A 16,771-nucleotide genomic window follows, 5' to 3' on the forward strand; every position below is an offset into this window, starting at 1 on the left:
AATAATAATTAAAACACCACCTAAAACTAGCATACAAATATAGAACGGTGTAAAGAAATAAAATAAAATGGGAAGTAAAATCAGAAAACTAACAGAAAGAGTGGGAGAAGAGGAGAAAAGAACAAAGAAAAAGAAATTAAATAACAAAAATGGTAAAGAATAGAAAGAAATACCTAAAACAAGCTCGGACTAGTAAAGAATGGCGACGAGTCTTCAAATCTTCCAAATTTTCGGCCAAATCTGATATTAATCATGTGTTCTTATAAAGAACACACGAACAAAATCAAATTAGGCTTGAAATTTCCACAGAATCACGATTTGGAATTTTTATGGTTCATCTTTCGATTCAATATTCGAGAAGTTCTGGAGAAATTCGAAGAAGACAGAGTGGGGATTTGGAATGAGGGGAGTGATGGGGTTCTAGGGTGTTATTTTGGGGCTGATTGGTGGTGGTGCCGCCGGGCTCGAAGCGGTGGGGAAGGGTGGCGGCGTTAGGGTTCGAGTGGGTCTCTGAAAGGGGTGAACTGAGAGAGATGAGAGATGATGGGGGGGAGGGGTCTGGATTCGGACATATAAATATTAAACACACCCCAGTTCCCATCCGTTGGATTAGAAGAAATCAACGGCTCAGATCAACGACCGTTAAAACGACGTCGTTTGGTTTGTTAAAGAGACCAACCAGGTTGGGGACGGGTTCTGGGCTAGGTTTTGAACGGGTACTGATGGAAAATCGTTTGGTTCGGAGTGATTCAAATCAAAGATGGCCCAAAAACCTGTCTTCTTCACTTCCCTTTCTTTTCTTCTTTTTCAAATTAATTCCTTTTATTTTCCAACTCTTTTTTAATTTCTTTTCAAAGCAAAACTAAGATAAAACCTAAACTAATTCCTAAATCAAATTAACCTTACCACATTGCATTAATTAACCTTAATTAATAATTACCACAATTAAACAAATTAAAGGAAAAAATACCAAAATTCAAAACTAAATTTAAAAAGTGTAAAAATAAGTTATTTTTTGTGCTTTTTCCATTTTTATAAAACAACTAATTTGCCAGTTAACCAGAAAAATGTAAAATTAAATTCTAAATGCAAATACAACATGTTTTTGTATTTTTTATGAATAAAATAAAATAAACGTGCACAAACAAATGCAGATAGTCGATAAAAAATGCTATAAAAATCTACACAACTGCAAATAATGGGAGAAATTTATTTTTTGAATCTATGGGAGTAATTCATATAGGGAAAAAATCACGTGCTCACAGGACCAATGGAAAGTTCTTGACTAGTTGAGTACGTAGGTGTTTGTGGCTCGGAAGGAAGATGAAGTTCTCAAGTTATCCTAGGATGGTATGGTATATGTGGTATGTTGTGGAGGATTGAGATTTGCGGGTGGAAGGTTACGGTTCAGTTTTGAACGGAAAGTCAAAAAAAAAAAATTCTTAGGCATCACGGGCAGTTTCAGATGATTAGAGGAAGGAGCTTCAGATGATTAGGGGGATGATCTTCAGATGATTAAGGAAATGGTATTGCTAATTGGAGTGATTTGATGAGGGTATATGTTTCAGAAAAGGCAATGTGGTGCAGTTGATGGTACTTTGGTAGTATTGCGGCGCTTTTTGTTAGATCGAGTGCCGATATTCGAGTTCTTGGTGGTACAGAAGAATTTTAGAGTATCTTTCGTGGAATGATTGGGATCAGGTGTGGTGATTCGTGTGCTATATGGAGTTGGAGACAGGGAGTTCTCATGTTCAGGCTATGTTGTTGTTGTGGGTTACGTGTATTGGCACTGTTTAGTGACTATCAGGGTTTAGAGACCCGAGCAGATCTTTTGTTGCTTGGTATGTTAGATTTTGGATGTGATATTGGGTTCAGACTGGTTGGCTCCGAGTTGTATTGTTGAGGGATGTGTTGATTCGATTGTTATTGAGCTTATTAGTAATCTGAGGAGATCTATGAGCTGCATTTATGTGTTGCGAGGTGTTATGATCTGTTGGTTATAGGCACCTATGGTGCGGTTCTATCGGAGTTTCATAGTGGAAGTCGAGCGGGGAGAGTAATTGGGTATAGCTCGGTGAATGGCGTATTGGTTATGTCCTTTCGGTTGTGTGATGTATGTTATTGGCTTCACCATGGGTATGATGATTTGCTTTGGTTCCAAACATCAAATTGCGTATGGTTGTCGATTTCGAGCATAGTGACCTTGCGGGTTAGATTCATGTGTTCTATTCCGATGATATAAGACGGGTTCTCAGCCTTGTGTTGTGGTGGTACTGGTGAGCTTGATGTATAGCTCTTTCATTTGAGTCATTTTCATGATTTGAGTATGTTTAGACTGTTGCTTATTGGTGCGCGTATTGTGCAAGTGGTGGCTTAGGCCTGTATTGATGTGTCATGTCACCAGAGTAGTATGTTGGATTAGATGAGATCGTTGGGATCATTAATGAATACAAACGGATTTGATTTCAGCATGTTGGAAGGATAATATCGAACTTCGGCTCAGGAAAATTGCTATGGTCTTTTCCAAAGGAGAAGTGGCTTCATAAATGGTTGATCTGAGAAATAGTTATGGCTCACTGTGTGGTTTATTTATCATTGGCAGTATATGAAAGTGTGGGAATGAGACTTTAGTTGATAAGAGGTTTTCTACCGGTATTCGGTTGTTATGTGCACCTGCTGTGATTAGAAGTTATTTTTGCGAGTGTTTGAGTTATGTGGTATATCATGTGATTGCACCTGTGATTGCAGATATGGTTTGTGACAGCTTGTTTGGACTTATTCACAGTATAAATGTGAGATTCTGATTGTATTGAGGATATTAGAAGCAGAAATGTGGTTCTATGGTTTATGAACTAGGATGGATTGTGAAATTTCAGTTATATTATGTTATCGAACATATGTGAAATAGGGTGACATGGGATCACCCCCGGGTATGTACATGGTGAGGTTATTCAGCGATTGATTGGCTTTTAGAACAACTCTAGGCACGTTCGAGGACAAACATATGTTTAAGTGGGAGAGGATGTAACGACCCGACTGGTCGTTTTAAGCTTTTGCACTTTGACCGCCAGTTCTCGGGCATGACTTGCCCCGTGTGGTGTATTATGACTTATGTAAATCGTTGGTTTTGGTTTTCAGGGTAATCGGCATGAAATTTGGAAGAACAATCCTCAGTTTGAAACTTAAAATTTGAAAGGTTTGACCAAGATTTGACTTGTTTGTATATGATCTCGAATCGGGATTTTTATGATTTGGTTAGCTCCGTTAGGTGATTTGGGACTTAGGAGCGTGATCGGAATGCATTTTGGAAGTTTGTGGAAGGTGTAGGCTTGAATTGGCGAAATTGAGATTTCGGTGTTTTCTGGTTGGTAGGTGAGATTTTGATATAGAGGCCGGAATGAAATTCCGGAAGTTACAGTATATCCGTTGTATCATTTGGGATGTGTGTGCAAAATTTCAGGTCATTCGGACGAGATTTGATAGACTTTTTGATCGAAAACATAATTTAAGAGTTCTTGGAGTTCTTAGGCTTGAATCCTATGTTAAATTGGTGATTTGATGTTGTTGTGAGCATTCCAAAGTTTTGAACAAGTTTGAACGATGTCATGGGATGTGTTGGTACAATTGGTTTGAAGTTCCGGGGGGTTCCGGGTAGGTTCCGGGATGTTTTAGGACGAAAATCATAGCTGTAGCAGGTCCAGAAGGGTTGCAGGCCTCGGAACTCACCAGCTCGGTCCACACAAAATGAAGTGCGGCCGCGGTAGGTGCTGTGCGAACCGCACAAAATGCAGTGCGGCCACGGTGGGGAACATTTCACTGATCCTACTTCGGAAGCTCATATATTTTTATCTACAAGGAATTTTGAGATAATTCAAAAACTAAAGTTGTAGCCCTTTGTGTCTAGTTTCCAGAAAAGTAAAGCTATTGCAATTTGGACATCTATAGAGAAAGTTATGGCCAAAATACTTAAGCATGTCACTGCAGATAAAAACCTGTGAGGCTGCAGTCATTTTTGTGCGGACCGCACCGCGGTCATTTTGTGCGGTCCGCAGAGGTGAAAATCTGTAGGGTACTCTATAAATACAAGGTTTTGGGTTTTATTTAATATTTTGACCTAGAGAGCTCGAATTTTGGCGATCTTTCGAAGGTTTTTCAAGAAATTCATTGGGGTAAGTGATTCTAACTCATTTGGCTAGAACACATGAATCTATCATTGAATTCATCATTTAATTCGTGAGTTGGGATGGAATTTAGGAAGAAAAGTTGTGAAATCTTCCAAAAATATAAAATGATGATTTGAAGGACCAAATGGTACCGGAATTGGATAATTTTGGTATGGTTAGACTCGTGAGGGTATGAGGATTCTGAAAATATAAATTTTACCCAATTTCGAGACGTGAGCCTGGGGCTCGGGTTTTGGTAAATTCGGGAATTGTGCCCTTTGTTTGTTGTTTTCACTTGGGCTATGTTCCCTTATCATATTGTGACGTATTCGTTCTGATTTTGGATAGATTCGATGCGCGTGGAGGCTTATTTGAGGAGCAAAGGGGTCGCGGGCTAGAGTTTGGACCGGATCGAGGTAAGTAATGATAATACATACTATCCTGAGGGTTTGAAACCCCGGATTACACATCGTTGTGTTACTTTGAGGTGACACAACGCTAAATGACGAGCGTGGAGTGGTGTGCCATTGGGGATTGTGACTTGGTCCGTCCCGTACAACTGTTAAGTCGCGTATTTGATTTGAAATCTTATGATATTCCATGTTTTAGAGATTTATATTATATTTTGGGTTATATGCCATGTTTGGGGCCTTGTGCCGACCTGCTGAGACCCTTAGGGGCACTTTCACTATATTTCCTCACTCTATTTGTTTTGAAAGCATATCCTCAGTCATGTTTTACCTGTTTATGTTTTAAATCTAGTTTTATCACTTTATTTCTTAAAAATATGAAAACTGTTTGGGCTGGGTTCCCTGTTTTACTGATGGTCCGAGTGATCGTGAGTTGATGATTGAGATAGACTGAGGGTCTGATTGTGAGGTTGATGACTGAGATAGACTGAGAGTCTGATTGTGAGGTTAATAACTAAGAGAGGCCGAGGGCCTGGTTGTGAGGATTATATTTCTATGGATCGGGCTACACGCCATAATGATATATATATATGGATCAGGTTTCACGCCGCAACGATATAGCGCTTGGACTGTAGGAGCCCCTCCGGAGTCTGCACACCCCCAGTGAGCGCCGTCGACGAGATATATGGATCGGGCTGCGCGCCGCAGCGGTTACTATGTGGTACCTATTGAGCGTGGGTGCTGAGTGTAAGTACTGAGTGGTAAGAGTTGAGTCACGAGTGACTGAGAGGCTATCCCGAGGGGCGATAGATATATATATACATGTACCTGAGTGATGCTTTGCTTGAGGGGCCTGTTTATGAACTTATTGATTTTTACTCCTCTTTAAGTGAGTTTCTATCGAATATGTTGATTTATTGACTGCTTTCACTTATCTTTATACCGAGCCTCTATAAAAAACATTGAATAAATGTTTCTAAACAACTTTCATTTAAGCTGGGGCTTATGAGATGTTCAGAACTTAACCATTGATTTGGCTTTTGATATTTCTACTGAGATTTTCTTGTTATGAGGTATTTATGACTCCTGTTTTGCCCGAGGGGCCAATTATGTTTTTCATCTCCTTTATTAAAAAATGGTATTGAACCCTTACTGAAACCGTTAAAAGGTATTTTTAAATGGTTTTTACCAAAAGTTGGATTTTAAACGAGATGATTGACTCGTACTCTGATTTGAAAGCATGATGTACTTATTGAGTTTAACATAAATGTGGATTCATTGTTTCCTACTGCTTAGTCTTTGTTTACTCTTATTACTTACTGGGTTGGAGTACTCACATTACTCTCTATACCTCGTGTGCATATTCAGGTATTTTAGAACCCAGTAGGGGGTATTGGATGCTCAGACGTGGAGTCATCAGGGTTAGCAAGGTGGCTGCACGACGTTCGCAGCACTGCTTCCTTCCTCTCATTTCATTTCTGTACTTAGTATATTTTGACTGTTTTTGTAGTATTCAGACCTTGGTAGATGCTCATGGCTTGTGACACCCCGATGTCGGGCTTGTATGTTATTTCCGCACTGTTCATTCAGACTTATGTTATGAGATATTGTTTAATTAAAGGCTTAAAAATGACTTTTAATGATTAAAGGGTTAATATGGGTATTGTGTCGGGTAGCCTTGTCTTCACGAGAGGCGCCATCACGACCGGGCCGGTTTAAGGTCGTGACATTTCCACAACACTTTTGGCCTCAAGGTGGCCTCTACGACTTACAGACCTCTCCATAACACATTCATGGAAACAATCTCAACTCCTAGACTTATCTAACAAGGATGATAAATAGATACCCCTCATAAGACTATTATCGCATAACTTCACCTTCAGTAGTTCCACAGGGATTATACACAAAGTATCTCTAACTACCTTCTCCAAAAATAGGCACATGAAAACACCGGCTACATGGAGGGCAATGATAGGGGAAACACCATACTCATAGTTCGGCCTACTTCTAATGATTCCACAAATCCCAAAGTGCATTACACCTACTTCACCTTTATTAGCATTTCACATAGCATCTTCATGGAGAAAATCTTGAGAACGACTTGCTCACTTTCTTTAACTCTAAATATCTATGTCGAACACCCAAATTAAACCCTTGGCGACCTTCAACCATTATTCTATGATGGGCTAGAATGAATATGACTATAGGGTTCCTACCCAATATGATTGATCATGGAATGATGCTTCACTCTTTACATGCTTGAACGTACACCCTTGATAGATTACTATAAGTAGGAACAAAGAGGTCCAAGATTGGGCTGGAATTACTCAAGGATCTATCAATGTGCTAAGCAAAGTATTTTGTGAGGTTATATACGCTAAGAGTCATGATGCTTACTACTGATAACGCTGACATGATTATTCATTGTGATGACATCATTGATTTGACAAAATGGGGCATAGAGTTAACTAATATATTGGAAATAGAAATCATTAAGGAGGAATATTCAAGTACGCGACCCAGTCGTCTCCTGAAGTGTAGGGGAAGATCACTTTATCAAGAATGAGAATACTCTGTCACCTTGAATGCGATATGGGTTTCAAAATACATGAAGTTGAATTACACTCCTAACATTAACTGACACAAGGAATCTATGCCACAAGCCCATGAGGATGGAAAAGAAGAAGTTGAACACTTATGAGATTATCATAATTCAAATAGGTTAACCCTTCCCAATAATTGATCCTATATGAGAGAACTAAAGATATGACAACTTGTCTTCCCAATCGATATGCTTATGATATGTGCAAAAATCTGAAAGTATATAATCTCAACCTTTCACGAGTGAAACCACATAAGGACATCTTAGTATTGAGATAAAATCATGTATTGGTTAGAGGGGTTCTAATGGTTAACATGATTCTCTAGGGAGAAAGTCAACTAAAACTCTTATCCACCTTGGGAGGTGGAATGCCAAGGATAGAAAAACTCCCCGCACATGATAATAACATAGTTAATGATTCAAGAAGTCGAGTGTGTAAAGATAACGGAACCCAATGAGACAATATAAAATAATCATGGAAGTTTTACAGATGTTCATAATGAGTTCTCCATGGATTAGAGGACTTGAGAAGTACCTAGATACTACTGAAAGACAGGAGAACATGAGAAGTAGGCGTTTTGCTATAATAACCCCCAAAGGTGCATTGGGTCTTGATAGAGCCTATTAAGGTTCCTTATGAGAAAGGAAGTGTTATAGTGACACATAGAAGTACCTGTTCTCTCATGGTTATCGAACAAGTGTTGGGAAACTAGCCCAATGAATTCACTAACTAAGGAACACAATTAACGCATGTTGTGGAGGTATAAAGAGAAGATAATTATTTGTTATGAGCATGCCATGCTTCTGCTATACTAACTCCTAAACTGCAATACACAAGCACGTCATGGGCAACCACAATACTAGGAACAAAGTGAGCTTCTTACTGAGGAATGATCTTAGTGGACATGAAAGTCATACTGAGATGGGCAAACAAAAGATCTTCCTGTGATAGATTTGTAAAAATCTCAAATTTCTCAGAAATTCTATACAGACAAGAGACCACTTCAATCGGCATGTACATATATGATAGGAGGTGGGATATGTTCTCATGTTACTAGACAGTGAAATGGTTTCATGATGATACTCGCAAGAGAGTAAAGTTACTATTCAAATCATAGAAGCCATATACACCAGTGAGAAAAAAACAGTGACTCGAGAAGGATCGCAACACTGGGATGATTTACATGGAAATTGACACCACATAGGTAAACTTTACGACGGTGCGTGTATAGGCACAAGCGAGTAGATGTTGTCCATTTAAATAAAAAGATTCTCTAAGAAATTCATCGGGTATAGTCCCTTGTTGAGAATTTAGGAAAGTTAGTGAGAAGTATTAATCCTAGAGTTATAACTCAATTCAAGGACATAATTATCAAACTTAATTCCTTAAAAGGATGTAAATAAGAGAATTTGTGATAGAGTGAATTAACGAATAATGCGTTTCATTCAAAGAGTAGGTGCATGCAATGTTTGGTGATTCAACATCTTGTTAAGTTCATGTTTATGAGAACTCTTCAATATTGATGTACATGTATAGCAAGTAAAATTTTGTGTTGTTCATAATGATATACTGAGGAGTGAATTACTTGACGACTTTATATTGATAGGGAAATAACTTTATCGATGCCCCCCGACTACACATCCCTAACGCACGTTGGTAACATACTAATATAATACATTATCTGGTGGTGCATCGACATTTATAGGAACAAGGGTACTCCCCTTAGCAACAAATTCTACCAATTCCTGCATGGCTCGATACATTCTCCTAACAAACTCTTGGGCAGTCTCCCTCAGATTCAATGACGGGGTCATTCCCTCCTTACTGTTTCAAACTCGTCTAAGCGAGTCCACCATTTTGATACAAACTATACTATGATAACCATGACCATCCCTTTTCATAGATTTTCTTCCCATTTCTTCTTACCTCACCATCTTAATTAGTGAATAGTTAATCACTCCTCCATATGCTACATGGTCCCTTTCCTTAGTTAGGAATTCATCTTGCTCACCACACAACGCTTGCTGGGATACTTGCGGGAAATTGTATTCACCCGCGTATCGCTAAACACCTCCTTGCATGTAAGATCTTTAAGAGGCTCTTCATCAAGTCCAAATGTACTATTGGGTTCTTATAGCATCACATTTATTTCTCCCACTCGTTCCGCCTCTCTTAACGCCTTAGAACTTTGGTTAAATCACAAATCCATGATTAACCCATTCTAAAAACTCACAACCCTTCACTTTCGATCTATAGTACTTCTTTGGGTTCCATTGTTCTCGACCCTCTAACAAGAATAAAATCCCCTTTACAAATATTACTCCTAGTTTCTAGGATTGTTGGCCCTATCATTCACATCGTCATGCATAAAGAATTCACCTTCCTTAACCTTCCACCTTCATGGGGTACTAGTTGCCTATTATTAGCATATCTTTTCAGAGAATCACGTTACTCATTATCACTTGTCTATACTACCCATGTCCTCAACAAATTAGTCAAACATCATAGCTACATGGTCTTACACTTGTTTCATGGTGTTTAAGTGGCCTCATTGTGGCCCTTCCTCCCTTACTTGGGGTGAACGTCCCGGATTTCGACACAAGTATTGAATTTAGCAACTTCAGGGGCATATTCCTTATGTATCTAGCCCTCGTATATATATATGTGTATGTGTGTGTGTTCGATTATTAGGGACATTTAAGTCACCATGGTATTAACCTCATAAGTCCTTTACTCTTACCCAACCACACGGGTTTGAAATTCTAATTCCTCATTTCAATAACCTTTAGTAGTATAATACAATTTCATACATTTCTAGATTCTTTTGAAATTCATAGTACAAGGGTCTTCTCATTGAGGGTTCGATTGACTCTCCTTTCATAACTTCTTGTCTCCCGGAAGAGACTTGTACTCCCATCATTAATCTCATGGTCATGCCTTCCATACATCACGTACTTGTATAACAAATTTTATTTTATACCTTAGGATCATATACATGCTTCCCACACTGCTCACGTGTGTTGTTCAGGCTTACTTCTTATTTATCAAGTCAACGTCTCCTTGGAGGTGGGTGGTCACTTTTAACATATTTTCTCAATTAAAGTATATTCATGGTACTTCATACTTATCCTATATGTCCATACCATTAATTCAACAAGATACATGTGCCATCTCATTAATTTTCAGGCCCTTGCCCATTTGTCAAGTCATATGAGAACATTACTTGGAATATATGAAAGAGCATTTAAACTTGACGTGAATCTCAACGCACGAGTTAGAAGACAATCTCATAGTCAAGCTTTATCTCACGATATGGATTGTTGAAGAAGGGTAACATTCCTAAATGTCCATGTAGCCTCCAACTTATAGATGTGGTCGACAACACACCGATAAGAATGGCTCTACTAGACACGGCTTCGAGACATCCTAGGAGACTTTAAATCCTTAGACTCTGTTACCAAGTTTGTCACGCCCCAACCTTGGGAGGCGGGACCGGCGCTCAATAGAGTGAACCCAACCGAGCAAGCATTTTTCGACACTTTCTACCCAACTCATTATGATCAAGAAACCATGATTTCATTTATTTAGACAGTAGGAAATATCGTACATATAACATTGCTAGTTCATTTTATATTAACACCCTTAAATCATAGTTATGTTTCCAAAATTTCATACAGTTACAGTTTATAAGAACAAGAGTTTAGAGTTACAACATAGTTCAGTGACACATCCAACTCCCGTACATAACCCACACAAACGTCTACGGAGCCTCTACATATACAAAAGACAGTTAAGATAATGTCAGCAACAAGGTCCCGGCTATACCTCAAAAAGTGGTAATTTATAACAAAAGATACACTGCATAACCTCTGGAAGAAAATGGGGCTCACCAAGCTGTTGAGAGGAGGATGCACCGCTATCTACGATCGGCATTGTCTGCTATGGAACCACCTATATCCATTCAAAGATGTACCGCCCAGCAAAAGGGACGTTAGTACTGTGGAATAGTACTAGTATGTATAACTAAACACCATCTCATTATAAAGAACAACCATACCAGAATAAAGAAATCATAAGGATCAACAAAGCTTTAAACAATCACCACATCATTAAATAAGGGATCGCATAGCTTTCACACAATTTGCATAGCTTTAGGTTGGGACATTTAATACTGTTACATCATCATTCACAATACCACCGCTTTCTTGCGCGGAGTCCGATCATGACCCGATCGGCTAGGTTGCCTCATTTGAGACATGTACCTCATTCACAATTCCATTCTCACTTTCTGGTTTTAATATCATCACAATACCATCATGTGTGCGGCATAACGTTCGATCACGGCCCGATCGGCTAGGCCGTCTTACCAAGACATTTTTCTTTTTTCATCAATCATCTCATTTCAATCATTATTTCATAAATATCAGGTCATCGGCACTTGGGGCCACAATTATCACATCATACTTGGCACTAGGCCACATTTCATAACTCAAACTCTTTTCCCCCACATTTCACATCATTTCCACTTTTAACATTAACCTTGCAATTTAAGATAATAGGCACATACAAGAGCAATTCAAGTTGTAAGCATAGAGAGGATTTCACATAGTTTGGCATAACAATCTCAATTTAAACTTGACTTGAAATCTAGGCATTTTAGCACATGGTTCTCATTCTTCACAATTTACCAAAAATAGCATATTGAAAACATTGAGACACACCTTTCACATATATTCTTGCAACACCAATTCATTTTGAAATATCAAGCACTAAACCAATCAAATTTCGGAACTTACAACATTTGCATGGACACCAAGGGAGCTCAATTTCTAAGAAGAGGGGGTTTTAGCCATACATACCTCAATAGAGTTTTCCTTAAATTCTTACAATAATTCTGGAACTCTTAGCAACTTTGACCTATTTTATGAGGGTTACAAGTTGAACCAAAAATTAGAGAGATAATCAAGATTCTAGCTCATTTGAGCATATTATCAAGCACTAAGTGTGCATTATGATTTTAAGACCTTTTTTGTGAGAGATTCTATCATCCTACATTCCATTTGTTACATTTTTAGCTCATAATCTCCCCATACCCTCTTATCATACATGCATGCGAGATAATCAACCCTTATACTTATGAATCCACTTGTTAATAACCCATATTTAGCTAAAATTCGAAATTAAGGGTTAGGGTGTAGAATCTTACCTCAAGTATGAAAATCTAGTGTGTTTTCCTTGTTAATCTTCAAAGATTTGAGTAAGAATTGAAGAAGAATTTGATGAAGATTACTTTCCCACTCTAGGTCTCACTCTCTCACTCTAAAGCATAAGATTTTTCATCAAAAATGACACATTGCGTGTATATAAAGAAGTTGGGTCGGGTTATAAGGATAGAAAAATGGATAGTCCAACATTTTTGGACCAGGCTATAGGCTTGGCGTCGCCAGCTTAAAGCCTGGCCTAGCCTGGCTTTATCCAGGCCTCACCTGCTTAAAGCCTGGTCCAGCCTGGTTTTATCAAGGCCCCACCAGCTTAAAGCCTGGTCCAATCTAGCTTTATCCAGGCCTCACCAGCTTAAAGCCTAGTCCAACCTGGCTTTATCTAGGCCTCACCAGCTTAAAGCCTGGTCTAGCTGTGATGAAAATTTCTACTCCCCAACGCATTGTTCAACCCAAAACTCTAAAAATTCAGCGTATTAGCCTGCCTTGACACCACAAAACGTTAATTTACATAGTGAAGTTTTCCGGGGCCTTACATTCTTCCTCGCTTAGGATCATTCATCCTCGAATGAGGAGTAGAGTCCGCTCCCAAACACTTAACATAATATATCCCTTTTCTCACATAGCTCAAGTCCCTAAATTTTGACTAACTCCTAAATTTTTCAGAAATTTCGGCAGAGTTTCTTTGTAACTAGGCCTATCCACCTGCCAGAGTACTAACAAAACCATCCTAACAACACATCCACATATTAAACCCTTGGCGACCTTCAACCATTATTCTATGATGGGCTAGAATGAATATGACTATAGAGTTCCTACCCAATATGATTGATCTTGGAATGATGCTTCCCTCTTTACATGCTTGAACGTACACCCTCGATAGATTACTATAAGTAGGAACAATAAGGTCTGATATTGTGCTGGAATTATTCAAGGATCCATCAATGTGCTGAGCAGAGTATTTCGTGAGGTTATATACCCTAAGAGTCATGATGCTTACTACTGATAATGTTGACATGATTACTCATTGTGATGACATCATTGATTTGACAAAATGGGGCATAGAGTTAACTAATATATTGGAAATAGAAATCATTAAGGAGGAATATTCAAGTACGTGATCCAGTAGTCTTTTGGAGTGTAGGGGAAGATCACTTTATCAAGAATGAGAATACTCTGGCACCTTGAATGCGATATGGGTTTCAAAATACATGAAGTTGAATTACACTCCTAACATTAATTGACACAAGGAATCTATGCCACAAGCCTATGAGGATGAAAAAGAAGAAGTTGAACACTTATGAGATTATCATAATTCAAATAGCTTAACCCTTCCCGATAATTGATCCTATATGAGAGAACTAAAGATATGACAACTTGTCTTCCCAATCGATATGCTCATGATATGTGCAAAAATCTGAAAACATCTAATCTCAACCTTTCACGAGTGAAACCACATAAGGAAATCTTAGTATTGAGATAAAATCATGTATTGGTTAGAGGGGTTCTAATGGTTAACATGATGCTCCAGGGAGAAAGACAACTAAAACTCCTATCCACCCAGGGAGGTGGAATGCCAAGGATAGAAAAACTCCCCGCACATGATAATAACATAGTTAATGATTCAAGAAGTCGAGTGTGTAAAGACAACGGAACCCAATGAGACAGTATAAAATAATAATAGAAGGTTTACAGATGTTCATAATGAGTTCTCCATGGATTCGGACTTGAGAAGTACCCAGATGCCACTGAAAGACAGGAGAACATGAGAAGTAGGCGTTTTGCTATAATAACCCCCAAAGGTGCATTGGGTCTTGACAGAACCTATTAAGGGTCCTTATGAGAAAGGAAGTGCTATAGTGACACATAGAAGGACAATATCTAGCAAATTACCAACCAAACATTTCAAAATAAGCCTTGGGAATCACCCACGATTGATAAAAATCCAATGTAGTCCATTATTGAAAAATTCAACACTCGATCCCGCTTGGTCCAAACCCGAAATTCCGACGAAAATCCGATTATTCATTCACCCCCGAGTCCGGATATACAATTGGTTTTGGAATCCGACCTCAATTTGAGGTCTAAATCCCCAAATTTTGAAATCCCTAGTTTCTACCCAAAAATCCGCAATTTCACCATGAAAACCTTAGATTCTTGGTTGAAATCTTGTAAAATGAAGTGAAAGATTGAAAGAAACTTGTTAAGAATCACTTACCTATGATTTGGGGAAGAAATGGTCTTTAGAAAATCACCTAGAGGGTTTCTTGTTTTGAAGGTTTTGAAAAATGAGCAAAAATCCCGTCTAAGTCAACTTTTACCAGCTGCAGATATCGTAAATGCGACTTGGGAAAATGTGAGAAATCCATCGCATTTGCGAAGATTCTCACATTTCTGCCATCTTCGCAAATGTGAAGAAAAGTTCACAAATGCGAGCTAAGTTGGCCGCGAATGCGATCCAATGATCGCAAATGCGAAGACTGCCTCCCCCTGTCCCAGTTTGCAAATGCGAATGCTGGCCTTCCCAACCACTCTTTGCAAATGTGATGAATGGATCGCAAATGCGAACCCAACAGTGGTCGCAAATGCAATGCTTGACCTCATATTTGCGAGGTCTGATGCCTACAATAAAAATCTGATGCACCCGCAGTGTTCTAAGTCCTATTTTCACTTTGTAGCCTATCCGAAACTCACTCGAGCCCTTGGGACTCCAAACCAAACATGCACACAAGTTTTAAAACATCATACGAACTTGCTCGCATGATCAAAATGCCAAAATAACACCTAGAACTACGAATTTAGCACTATATCACATGAAATTCTCAAAAACATTTTAAAATTCCTATTTTCACAACCGGACGTCTGAATCACGTCAAACCAACTCCGTTTCTTACCAAATTTCACGTACAAGTCTTAAATATTATAATGAATCTGTACCAGGCTCCGAAACAAAAAATCGACCCGATACCAACAAGATCAAACATTAATAATTTCTTAAAAACCATTAAAGTTTCAAACTTTCAATTTTCATCAAAAATTTATAACTCGAGCTAGGGACCTCCGAATCCAATTTTGGGCATATGCCCAGGTCCTATATTTCGATACGGACCCACCCAGACTGTCAAAATACGAATCTGGGTCTGTTTACCAAAAGTATTGACCGAAGTCAACTCAAATGAAGTTTTTAAGCAAAAATTCTTATTTTTTTATCAACTTTCAACACAAAAGCTTTTGGGAAATACGCCCGGACTGCACACACAAATTGAGAAGGGATAAAATAAGGTTTTAAAGGCCTCGAAACATAAAATTTGATTTAAATCATAAGATGACCTACCGGGTCATCACATTCTTGAGCTTTCATATCTTCATCTCTGTTCTTCAAACATTCATATTTGTTCTTGGATTTCCAACCTAGATCTTCATCTTTGTCTCACCTTCAAACCTTCATACTCTTTCTTCAAATTTTCATATTTTTCCTTCGAATCTTCATATTTTCCCAGATCACGATGACTAAAACTTCCAAGTCAGTGCCTCAGCAGGCTGCTCCTTCATCTTTCCACCTTGCCGCAGATGCCGAGGTGGACGCTCCCGAGGTGGCTCCAGAGCCCCCCATGAAGAGCTTCATACCCGGGGGCTGCTCTATCGGGGATGACTTCAAGGTCGAGAAGGCCTCTAGCCAACAAGGCCGAGGTGAGGGAGCATGGAGATACATATGCTCTGTCACAGAAGAAACCCTACCCATAGTCCTAGTGGACTATAAGTGGGAGGGTAAGGACGTGGTCGTCCCTGGGCCAATGATGATATAATTACTCACGTGAAGGGGTACCTGAGTGTTAACACTTACCCTTTCATGCTCGCCCCTGTGGATCCCGTAGTTCTTGCCTTCTGCAAGAGGTACGAGGTGTTCCTTGGGCAAATTCACCCGTCCTTCTGGAGGATTGTGATCCTTTTGCGCCATTTCGTGAACAACATCGAGTCTTCTCGGTTCACCCTCGATCACTTAGTCCACATGTACAGTCCCCGAATCTTCTGAGGGGGACTGATCAAACTCGTCCGCAGAGCAAGCAAGGCTCATTTCTCGAGCATTGACGAGAACCGAGATCGAGGCTGGTAAAGGAGGTTCATTCGGGTGAAAACAAAAGACCTGATCCCCCCCCCCCCACCCAGTTTCTGACGTTCCCCGAGGAGTGGAACACATCCCATAAGTATTATCTTTCTGGGGTGTTTCTTCCTTTTTGTTCTTTCTCTCATTGCTTGTGTTTGTGGTCGTGTAGTTGTTGCCCAAGTTTCCGATGTAATCCCCCAATTCAAGGAGTGGATCAAAAGGATTTGTAAGCAGATGTCGTACTCCTAGTGCACATGGCGTAAACTTTCGA

The sequence above is a fragment of the Nicotiana tabacum genome, chromosome 20, assembly GCF_000715075.1.
Source record: "Nicotiana tabacum cultivar K326 chromosome 20, ASM71507v2, whole genome shotgun sequence".
In the NCBI taxonomy this organism is placed as follows: domain Eukaryota; kingdom Viridiplantae; phylum Streptophyta; class Magnoliopsida; order Solanales; family Solanaceae; genus Nicotiana; species Nicotiana tabacum.